Source organism: Lathyrus oleraceus, chromosome 2 (genome assembly GCF_024323335.1).
Source record: "Lathyrus oleraceus cultivar Zhongwan6 chromosome 2, CAAS_Psat_ZW6_1.0, whole genome shotgun sequence".
Lineage (NCBI taxonomy): Eukaryota > Viridiplantae > Streptophyta > Magnoliopsida > Fabales > Fabaceae > Lathyrus > Lathyrus oleraceus.
In genome coordinates, this window is record NC_066580.1 from 488,258,159 (window position 1) to 488,269,638 (window position 11,480).

Below are 11,480 nucleotides of genomic sequence, written 5' to 3' on the forward strand. Positions count from 1 at the left end.
TGTTATGATGCGCATGAATGCATGAATGTAATAATAACAAATAAGGGATCACACACAAGGAATACAAACAAAGTTCAAGGGATAAATCAAGTCATTGTCAAGATCAATCATCCATTTTGGTGGATTATGGTTTTCACCTTATCAACACCCAAGTTCCATTGATATTGACAAGACTTGATTGGATCAACCAAGAATCAAGGGTTTGTTGTGAGTCACGAGCATGGAGTCAGGTTAAGAACCATCCCAAAGGAGTGTACTAAGGATAAAAACCTGTAGATCATGTTCTAAAAAGTTTTGAGAGTCTTAATTCCTTCTATTGGATATTACAAGTTAGGATGACTGACTCATCAACCCATAATATTCTTAAGAGAAACTCGTCTGAGTGTAGTATCGCATAACAATTGTTATCAAGTCTACACCTGAACAGTCTCCACACTACATCCTAAAATAGGACAAGTTGGGTTAAATGTTTTACAGTTCTCAGCTTCTCGGACCCCAAATCAGAGAAAGTAATGCCTAACCACAAATAACTTGTGTGACATCAATAGCTCCAAAAGGGTATCCACTGAGTAAATGGGTCTCAAGCCAACTTGTTAAGGACTACTCCACACAAGTCGAACATGACTATACCATCCTCCTATCTTAATTGCACTCAAGTTCGGGTTAGAACTCATCTCACCACTCAGAGATCACCAAGCACAAAAAGCAGATTATATCACACAAAACAAATATACAAACATTAAATACATAAATATATACACATAAAAAGTAGGCTAAACCCACTAAGGGCTACTCCCCAACAGAGTCGCCACTTAATTTATGTAGCGGTAAGTTCATGACCATTAAGCAAGGATAAACTTAACGTCAATAAAACCAGAGTCGCCACCGCGCTTTTATTGTTTCCAAAGGAAAAGGGAAAAGTACGAACAAAACCCAAAGATAAGAAGTTTTCAAATCAAAACTAATAAAATGCCAGAGATTACAGGTAAGAGGGTTGGTTACACAGAGGGAAGGTGTTAGCACCCAAAGTGTCCTAGGTACTCCTAGGGAGCCCTTTTTTATGTGTCTATGTGTTTTAGTATAAAAGATGTTTGCAATAAATAGAGTGTGGGGATGAGAAAATAATTCATTAATTATATTTTTGTGTTTGACGAGACCTTCAGACTTGTGCCTACGTACCAACATAAAAATGAGGGATCAAAACCTCGTAGTTCGTGGTATTAATTTCAAAGTGAGTGAATTGTTTTTTAACAAAAATTTAAATTTAAGAGAGGCACAAAATGCCTAAAAGAGTTTGGATGAGTGTTAGTTCTTTTTGTCTTTTGAAAATTTCAAGTCTAATATGGTTAGATTCATTTACAAGTTTGGTTAAGAAAAAGAGTTTGAAAAAATGCAATGGCATAAGGCCAAAGTTTCTAATTTGCAATAAGGTCTGAGTTTGAAATCACAAGCAAAGAAGGTTTGGAAAAAGAGGGAGAGAATTTGAAATTTAAGAAGTGGTAGGAGATGAAGAGACTAATCTAGAGCAGAAATTTAAAAGTTAGGAGTTGAAAAGATCTGACCAATGGGATGTAATCCAATAGACAAGAATGTCATATAGAAACCCACTTTTCCTTTGGACTTTAAATAAATCAATACTAATAAGCAAGTAGTACGATGAAGAGCAAGGCATCAAATAAAGATAGCCACATCCAAGCTAGCAACTTCATAGTCTTCCCCATGTATCAGATAACATACTCCTTGAATGGCTCAGAATAAGGCATTAGGCACAGGTTCAAAGTAACATTTGCATCAAGACCATGTAGCAGATGAACTCAAGTGGATCTCAATACTCGCATCAGATGAAAATTCAAATCACAAGAACTTGGTTTCAGAAATGTTGGCATTGGCCAAGTCCTTTTGCATAGGGAATGTTGCCTAATTCTAAGTCCAAAGCTCAGATCAAATCCAACAGTCCACACAAACATTTTTTAGGGGTTTTTGTTGTTTATTAAGTATTTTAAGGTCCTAAGACCATAAGCACAAACAAAATAATACAAACAAGTATATACAATTATAATATATGGGGGGAGACTTACAATCTCATTTACTAGAATGTTATGCCTTTGGGTCAAAATTTAGCGTTATGTCAAGCAATCGTAATTGGACTTATGTAGAAGTCACAACTATCTGAGGCGGGGCAATAGAAATTTTGGTGTTAATGCATGTTAGAGATATGGTATAATGAACCATACTCCTAAAACATACCACACACAAAAAGAAAAATGATCAAAGGATGAACCTAATCTTTGAAGGAGAATTGCCATCCAAGGCGCAACAGAATTTAAAAATTTCTCCATTTAGTGATCCTTAAGAATGGGCATGATCAGTGATAGAATCGTTACCTCTTGTGGCGATTCAAACCTTTGGTGCAGATCTCTTGTAACGATCAAAACCTTGGATACAAATCCACGGAGCGATCACGAACGTTGAACGATGACAACGTCTCTACTCAGTCCACACGAACGGGTTCCTTCAATCTCAGTGCTAGCTGGTACGAATGAAGGCTTTGAGTGAGAGAGAGAGAGGGAAACGAAATTCCAAGTCTTCACTTGAGTTGAGTCTGAGTGACAATGCTTCTACCCAAGGGTTCTATTTATAGAACCACTTGTGTGAGATTCAAGCTAAAAAGCCCACTTAAGTGTATTTTGGCCCATATCTCATAATATGCCAAAATCACTTAAGTATTTGGTACCTTACCATATTTCGTACTCCACTTAAGTGCACCGTACCTTACGATGTTCCTTAGTTACTCTATCTCTCATCAATCCGTCCTTTGTGTGTGACCCTGTAGGTTTTCGTGACGTTGGCAATTATATTAAATCACACATTTAGCATAATAAACAGTGAGCGGTATCTAGCAACACGTCACTGCTACCCAAGTCACGGAAATGTCATGTGATCTGACAAATCCTTCTGTGATAATAATTATGTGTATAATTACCCCTTTGCCCTTATGTCTATATTGAACACAAGGTATAGATCGTGTCATCCTTGTCTAGTTCAATATTGGGCCCATAGACATTTATCCTGTTACGCAGGATGGGCAAATTCCATCTAGGTCACTCATGTTCCTCAGCATGCTTCGTAGAGTACCCATCAACTGTCTTTATGGTTATCCAGTTACGGACAACGTTGGATTAGCAACAAAGCGCTCGACTCTACATCTAGGGTCCATAGTGGTTTCAGGTCGAAGAGTGGTATACACCATTATCACCATGAGAATAACTTATGACACTTTGCATAACTTTTTATATAGTATTCTCATAGCGGGTCAATCCGGTATAAATATTACTCTTAATATTCATACCTATGTTTAAGACTTGATAACTCTTTATCCATGATCCATGAGATGTGATCATTAGTCTACAAACATAATAGTCTTAATGCTTTAATGTTATCCCACTTCACAATAAAGCTCGACTACGGATACTTTAAGAATAACGTCCTTATGTTTAATGTGATCTCATGATTAAGTCATACTTGATACATTAAATGGACTAGCTATTCTAGGGACTTTATTAATCAAACATAATAAAGAAAATGCCTTTTATTATTAATAAATAATTCGATACAAGTACCAAAAGTATTGGCCTCTAGGGCTTACACCAACAATCTCATCCATACTTGTATTGGTTCATCTAACACAAAGTTATTGATGAACCGATTAGCCTTAGGATATTGAGATGTCATTGGTCAATGAGAGGGATGGGAAAGAATGGGATTGAAGATGAAGAGGAAGGGGAAATGAGACAAACACAAATTGGTCATGGGAGGAATTTTATCAAATTAAAATCATTCATTCATTTTGGTAGATGAAATGTACATTTCATCAATCCCCTAAATCCAATGATTTTAATCCAACAAAAGTCAAATCAACCTTGACCAAGGCCCAAACACATAATAAAACTTCACAAGTCAATAAAAATGGCTCAACATAATTTTCACACAATTAAACAATTAAAAATCAAATTAAAATGCATTAAATTAAATTATGTTTGATCAAAAACCTAAAACCTCTTCAAAACACAAAATAAATGGCCAACAGATTTATCATAGGTCAAACAGGATCAAAGGACCTTGGAGAAAAAATTTCATTATTTTTGAAAAGTCAAAAGTATTTTTGAATAATTAAAAATATGCACAAAAATAATTAAATCATGAAAAATATCAATATTGATCCAAAAAATAATTTTAATTCAGAAAATGAAAGAGAAAAATATTTGAATTTTTTTTGGTGAAAGTACCATATTTTTTTGATCAATAATGAAATTAATATGAATTAATTAAAAATAAGCAATTAAAAGGAAAATTCAAAAATTCAAAAATTCAAAAAAACGTGGACCATCTGATCTCCCTCATTAATTGAGGTGGCAAATCAGATGGTGATCAGCGTGCGTTCCACATGTGCCTTGGTCAACTGAGATGCACGCGTGGTAATCAGAACTAACGCATGAGATTAAAACAGTTGAACAGGATCATGTGGTTGGGAAGCAAGACACCTCATCACCGGAGCAAGAACTCTAGTCTTCTTCTCCGGTGGATCTCACCGGACTGGTCCACCACCAACCATCACCAAAATGAAAAAGTAAGACATGGATTTAAAGAAAAAATGCTCAGGAGCTCGAATCTGGCCTGAATTTTGTCCAGTTCCAAGTATATGAAAAGATAAAGGGAGTTGAAATTTGAGGATCATGATCTGATTTGCTTCAATTTGACCTCAAAGCAACTGAATCTTGTTTCCTACATTGGTAGGACTTCAGCAAACCAAAAATCAACAAGAATAGTGGAGAATTGACAGAGAATCGAAGAGAAGAAGTTGCTGAAGATGATTTGAATTGCTTGATCTGACTTCCAATTTGGCTTGGCTTGACTCTAGAAGCTTGCAGAAGATGATTTGAATGGTTAAAAGGCTTGAACTCTTGGAATTTCAATCCTAAAACATAAGGAGAATTGAAACTCGATTTCTCAAGAAACCTTCAAGATTATCCTTTCAATGGGGTTTGGGGAGGAGAGGGTTGAAGCTTGGGCCAGAGGGATCCCATTCTTGATCACCAAGGGTTCTATTTATAGCCAATGTGAATGATATTTGCACACTTCCAAATGTGGTAAATTTTCAAATTCTCCCTTGCATGGATGCATGGGCATGCATTAGGCCCATGAAATGATGTATTCTAATCCATAATCCAATGTACTTCATGCTGAAATCATGTTACAAGCTCATGCAAATGTATATGAAAAGTGGAACTTGAAATTATCCAAATGACACCTTAACTTACACCCATGCGCAAGTCCCTCAATTTTAATACAAATGAGATGATCTTGAATGTTTTCGAAAGGTGAGATCAAGCGGAACAACTTTCATGTTGAACACTTTTTCATTTGAAGCTTGGATTATGATGAATTTTGAGGTGGAAGTTTGGGAAATCAAACATGTTTAAAACATTTCCAAGTCCCAAGCCAAATGTTCACTTCTTCCACCTTGAATAACTTTTTCTATGGACTTCAAATGAGAAAAGTTCCTTCATCAAAATTGTATATAATTCAAACCTATTTAATTTGGTCACAAATTTGACCTCATTTGGATTTGGCATGAAGGAGTTATGCATTTTAAAGTTAAGGAAAATCACTTGTTCAATGGCATTAGCCCAAAATGACCTATAATGTTTCCTCTTGGCACATGAATTTTCAAGTTGAATTTGCACTTCCTCCAAACATAAAAGTTGAAGTACACATTGTGAAATTGATCATGGAATTTTAATGGACTTCATCTTATAAAAAATGAGCAAGTTATGACCTTGGAAAGTTGACCTCCAAACTAGGGCTTAGACAAAATGATCTATAATCGTTCACTATAAAAAATGACTTTCCAAGCAAAAATAGCTGTAGACCTCAACATGAAAGTTGTTTGTAATGTCACTTAGAGTAACGTTGCTCTTGGAATCCTTTTCATATGACAAATATTGTAGGAGATAGGGTCTAGGGAACCCTAGTTTTGACCAGTTGACTTTCTCTGGTCAACCACCATGAACCAACTTGATAGCTTGACATTATCTTGACCTTTGGGACTCATGGAGGATCATATATGCATAATATTATGTAACATGAAGTATCCCTTGAAATATTTGATCACTTGTTGAAGAAGTCACACAAGATACCCAGATGAATTAGGGTTTCCAAAGCAAATCAACTCCAAACTCTTGATGATATCTTGATCAAAATAACATGTGAAGATCATGGAGAATCATATATGACACTTAGAGCCAAAGTGAACCATTTATTGATTGAGCTCCTTGCATTGAGGGTCTTAAACTCTAGGTATGAGCTTGATAAAGCATAGGTTAGCATACACACTATCTACAAAAGCAACAAACTATACATTGACATATTTTTGGTATTTTGGTTGGTAAATAATGAAAAAATAAAGTATGATACAATCAATAGTGCTTGGTGATCTCTCCCAATGCAAACCCAATGAATGAGGGATAAGGAGGATACCAAGGTGTGATCCCAATGCTAATGCATGTGATGAGATAGCATGAGGGATCTTAGGGTCAAAATTGGGGTCTTACAACTTCCATATCAAGATGAGTTCTTGTTAACTTCTGCTTGACCGACGAACATTCTTTCTTTAACGGCAATCTATGTTCCACAATCTCAGAATCTAGACCAGGCATGTCTTGATAGGACCAGGCAAACACATCAGAATACTCATGAAGAAGATCAATCAACCTCTTCTTAGCTCTTGGATACAGTTGAGACCCAATCTTGACTTCTTTCACATCATCGTCGGAACCCAAGTTGATTAATTCAATCTGCTCTTCAAACGGCTGAATGGCTTTTTCCTCGTGCTCAAGCAAATGAGATAACTCATCAGATACTTCTTCATCATCAATCTCCTTCTCAGCTTTAAACATAAGGAAATCAAAGTTTGAAGAGGATGTAGGATCATTATATTCAATGGGTTTGAGAACTAACCTGCATAATGATTTGATATTTTGATTTCATAGAAGTGGAGTGCAAACAAATATTATGCAGATGGAAAGATTATTATTTATTTATGTTTTTTTATGATTACTATTTTCAGAAAAAGAAAAAAGTAAAAATAAAACATCATTGACGTGGATGAATAAAATTGTACTTAATTGATGATAATAAGAAAATGCCTAACAATGTTCACTTCTCCCTTAGGTATAGGAGAAGGATTTTTATTAAAATAAATGAAAACAAATTACTTAGAATGGTGTGTAACAACAGGAACATCAACAACAATCCAGTTATTGTAAGTCTGGCCATGTGTCACAAAGTCGGAGCAAGCTTCGTCTTCATCACTGTCTTCAATAATGGTAGCTGAGTGTTGATCATCCTCATGAATGAACCCTCCACTGCGGAAAATTGGTTGCATAACCTTGACATTGGTGTTGAATGGACCTTTCTGAAATCCCAGCCCTGCTCTGTTCTTATTCTCAACGATTTCCACAACATGGCTCAACTTATCAATACTGTTAGTATGAATAGCCTCTTACGCATCTTTTAAAGAAGACATGGGCGCCCCAACTTTCTTCAATTCATCATCAATAGAAAAATCTTGGAATGGAGTTCCAACTTCCTCCTCAGCATCAACATAAATAAAAGATGATAAATGGCTCACCAACAATGCCTTCTCTCCACCACCAACAACAAGCTTGTCGTTCTTCACAAATTTTAGCTTTTGGTGTAAAGTAGACATCATAGCTCTAACTTCATGAATCCACGGCCTTCCCAACAAGAAGTTATAGGCCGGGTGAATATCCATAACTTGAAAAGTAATTTAGAAATCACCCAGACCTATCTTAACCGACATATCCACTTCTCCAATGACAGTTTTACGAGAACCGTCAAACGCTTTAACAACTACGCCACTACACCTCATTTGGGCGCCTTGATAGGAGATTCTTGCTAGAGTTGATTTTGGCAACATATTCAGTGATGAACCTGTATCATCCAAAATATTGGACAGGGCGTCCTTATTGCAATTCATCGAAATATGGAGCCCCAAATTGTGATTTCTACCTTCCTCAGGAAGTTCTTCGTCACAAAAACTCAAATTGTTACAAGAAGTGATGTTGGTAATAATATGGTCAAATTGATCCATAGTAACATCGTGCTCCACATAAGCTTGTTCCAACACTTTCTGCAATGCCTCTATCTATGTGCCTCAAAATTCACCAGCAATGACAACACATAGATTTTTGACGAGGTTTGGAGTAACTGCTTTACAATGTTAAATTCACTCCTTTTAATCAAGCGCAACACTTCATCATCATCATTAGTCTTCAACTTGCTGGATTCACCAGTCTGACATGTTGGAGCACTAACTGGATTAACTGCAGGAATCTCTACCTTCTTACTCATGGAAACATATTCCGCAACTTTTAGAAATACTGGACTGAACACCCGACCACTATGGATCACCTTCGCAACATCTACAATATTCACCACTGAGTCTGGAACTGGAAGAGGAACCTCTTGACCATTCTCTATCATAGTGGCATTATACTGGTATGGCATAACTTTATCGGATGAGTAGGGGACGGGGTCCGCTAACCGTATAACTAACGGCGATACTGATATGTTGACATTAATGTTGTTGCTTCTATCATACTGAATAACTACCTCCTCATGGGTCTTGAACACCGACACTATCACATTCACATCATTACCCATGTACCTTGACTACTGAACTTGGATACCATTCTCATCCATTAATCTTTGAATATCTCTTTTGACAATTACACAACCACGAGGATTCACACTACAAATGACACAACCATCATGGTCATGTTCACAATGGCTCACCTTGCACAAATCCTTATGGATCTCCACCAAAGACCTACGGATACGACGTACATCAAATACCCTGAAATTCCCCGGATAATCGTCTACCATGTTCACTGAGGCATTACCACAAAGAGGTAACAGGTTTGCTTTGACATTCGGAGCTCTGTCCTCAAAGGACACCATACCACTCTTGACAAGCTTCTGAACTTCATATTTCAGCGGATAACAGTTCTCAATATCATGAACAGGAGCTCCCTGGTGAAAAGCGCAATGAAGGTCAGGTTTGAACCACCATAGCAAGGGCTCAAGAATTTGAGGAGGGTTCCTTGGCTGGATAAGATTCTTAACGACCAAAGACGGGTACAACTCTACATATGTCATGGGAATAGGGTCAAAAGATACCTTCTTCCTATCAAATTTTTGTTGATGATTATTGTTATTGTAGTAGTTTGTTCTTTGTTGCGGTTGTTGTTGAATTGAAACTGATTGATTGATTGAATTGTTGGAAAAAACTAGAATCACTGATGATACCTGATGTTGATGCTAACGGGATTGAGAACTCTTCCTTACATGAGGCCTTCTCTACCTCCCAACTGATACTGCATTAGTTTCTCCTTCCTTCTTCTTGGAGAAGCTACCACCATACTTCTTGCTTGTTGTTGCTTCATCTTTGGATAGACGCCCTTCCTAGGCTCCTTCTTCCAATCTCATCCCCATGTTTACCATCTCGGTAAAATCATTGGGGGCACTTGCAATCATACGCTCATAATAAAATGAACTCAGCGTCTTTAAGAAAATTTTGGTCATCTCTTTTTCTTCCAAAGGTGGAATAATCTGAGCAGATAACTCCCTCAATCTCTGGGCATATTCTTTAAATGTATCTTTGTTCTTCTGAGACATAATCTGGCGCCATATCAACATTATACTTGTACTTTTTAACAAACGCCTCATCCAAGTTATTGAAAGTACGAATGCTAGCACTGTCCAAGCCCATGTACCATCTGGGGGCAGCTCCAGCCAGACTATCTTGGAAGTAGTGAATAAGCAGCTGATCATTATCAGTTTGAGTAAACATTTTCTTGGCATACATAACAAGATGGATCAATGGACAAGTATTCCCTTTGTATTTTTCAAAGTCTGAGACCTTGAATTTCACCGAAATTTTGACATTGGGAACCAAACACAGCTCGACAACACTCTTCCCAAACAAATCCTTTCCTCTCAGAGTCTTCAATTCCTTGCGCAGATCAAGAAACTAATCCTTCATCTCATCCATCTTCTCATATACATCTGGACCTTCAGATGGCTCAGAGTGGTAAATAGTTTCCTCGACACGAGGAAGAGTGTGAATAATACGAGGAGGCACTGACATGACCGGGCTAGATGCCGACACATAAGCAAAAGTTGGCGCATATCCTTCAGGTACAAAGTTCGGTGGAATTCCCCAAGGGAACCCAACAAACATAGCAGGAACAGACTGGCTGGCAGCAATAATAGGCACAGATGGTGAAGCAATCTCTGAAGTAACAGTCCTTTGAGGAAGAGGAGTTTTCGGAGGTGGAGACTGTTGCTTTTGAGCAGCTATCACAGACTCCATCAATGTCGTGAGTTAGGCGATCTCATTCTTCAGCTTTCTATTGTCTTTCTCTAGATGCTCCATTCTTCTCAAATGATTAGCTCGAGTGTTGTAGTGGTTAGTCAGCTTGGTTGATACACAAAAGAAGAACTGATAAGACACCTGACGGAAGAAACCAGTTATGCAAATGATGCATGAAATGCAATGTTTTTTATTTTAAGGAACACATGAAGTCTTATTTGCAAATATAATAATAATCAATAATAATAATTTGATTGACCATAAAATCTCTTTTTATTCATAAAAATTGGAAGGATTACACCGAGTAAAATCTCAGAAACAAAAAAAATACAAAATACAAGAGAAAAGGAAACTATGATCCTAAGGACCCATAGTAAATGCATCAGATGATCTGGCTATGGGAGTGTACTTCTTTCGGATGCATTGAATCTCAGACTCAAAGGATGTCTATCTGAGCCTTCTCGAGGACGAGCTGGTCAATAATCTTCTTCCAAGCACCAGAAGGATGAGGCATACTGGAGGAAAATGAATCCTCTGGCTCCCTCTATCTTTTTACGGCACGCTTTTCCAGAATCTCAATAAGTGCATCTTTGTCTTTTGACTCAAGTTGCAACTCTTCATGCTTTCAACTCAAAGCATGGAACCACTTTTCCTATATGTCTTTCTCTTGCTTCATCTTAGCGAGGGCGTCTTCCAACTCCTCTACATCTTGGTTAGGGAGAGTTTATGGCTCAGCCACAACCAAAGGCATAGGTCTTTCACAAGCATACGTCATCTTAAGCTCCAAAGCTCTTTTCTTCATCCAAATAGTGTAAGCTTCCAAAGCTATACCGTTACATGGACCAAGCTTAGATCTTCCTTTCCTATGTACATTATGCCAAGCACGTAACATTCTATTCTTCAAAAGATAGGAATCTTTACCCTCCTGATAGAATAGATCTTCTAGCTGAACGTTATTAGGCTTATCTCTCAAAGGGAACCCAAGTTGATGACGGGCCAAAGCAGGGTTGTAGTTGATTCCTCC